This window comes from Cynara cardunculus (assembly GCF_001531365.2).
Source record: "Cynara cardunculus var. scolymus isolate 2C chromosome LG 1, CcrdV1, whole genome shotgun sequence".
NCBI classification, from domain to species: Eukaryota; Viridiplantae; Streptophyta; class Magnoliopsida; order Asterales; family Asteraceae; genus Cynara; species Cynara cardunculus.
This window is the reverse complement of record NC_037528.1, coordinates 23,969,177-23,970,585: the sequence shown is the minus strand read 5'-3', so window position 1 is coordinate 23,970,585 and position 1,409 is coordinate 23,969,177.

The window sequence follows — 1,409 nt, the reverse complement described above, 5'->3', positions numbered from 1 at the left end:
TCGGTTTACTTCCAAGTTCTGGGAAGGACTACAAAAAGCTTTGGGATCTGAAATTCGGTTAAGTACAACTTATCATCCGCAAACAGATGGGCAAAGTGAAAGAACTATCCAGACTCTCGAAGATATGTTGAGAAGTTGTATCATTGACTTCGGGGGATCATGGGAAGATCATTTGCCATTAATACAGTTTGCATATAACAATAGTAACCATTCCAGTATTCAAGCGGCACCATATGAAGTGTTATATGGACGTAAATGTCGAACACCGTTATGTTGGAATGAAGTGGGTGAAAAACAGCTGACGGGTCCTGAAATTGTCCAAGAAACTTCTGAAAAGATCGAACAGATCCGTGAGAGAATCAAAACTGCACAAGATCGCCAGAAAAGTTATGCAGATAATCGTCAAAAGCCGATTGAGTTTGATATAGGTGATTTTGTGATGTTAAAAATTTCGCCATGGAAGGGTGTTGTCAGATTTAGAAAGAAAGGAAAGCTCAGTCTGAAGTATGTAGGGCCGTTCAGAATATGTAAACGAATTGGGCCAGTAGCATATCAATTAGAGCTACCAGAAGAGTTGACTCTGATTCACAACACTTTTCATGTGTCGAATCTGCGGAAATGTTTGGCCGATCCGAGTTTAGCTATACCGATGCCAGAGATTGAATTAGACAATAAATTGAATTTTGTGGAAACACCGGAAGCTGTAATTGATCAAAACATCAAGGTGTTGAAAAACAAAGAAATCAGTCTGGTAAAGGTTCAATGGAAGTTTCACAAGGGACCAGAAGCAACATGGGAATTGGAATCAAAGATGAGATCAGAATACCCATGGCTCTTTGATTAAAGGAATTCCGGGACAGAATTCTTTTGAAGGGGTGGATAATGTGATAACTAGGTCCTGGTTATCACCTAAGGTATTTAAATACGTGATTATATGATTAATTGTTTATGTGAATACATGCTTACGTAAATTTAAGATGTAAGTATGTGTATTTTTTTTATGCATAGGGATATATGCATAATACGTATGTATATATATATATATATGTGTGTGTGTGTGTGTGTGTGTGTTTAATATATATATATATATATGTATGTGTGTGTGTGTGTGTGGAGGGTGTGTACATGCATATGGGTGGAAAAAGGGGCTGTTTAGCCGACTTGCCATTTTTGGTAAGTATAAATAGGGGTTTTGGGTTTTTAGTAAAGGGAGGATTTCATTTGAAATTTTGGAGAGCTTTTGAGGAATTGTGTTGCCTGGAGATTCAAGAAGTTTTATCATCTTCTTCAAAACTAAGAATTCTCATAAGGTGAGTGGTTTCTAAACCTTTTTGCGTAAAATTACTACTGGTTTTATTTGCATGTTTCATGTTATTATTCTTTAGAAAGAAACCTTGCATATTTTTGTT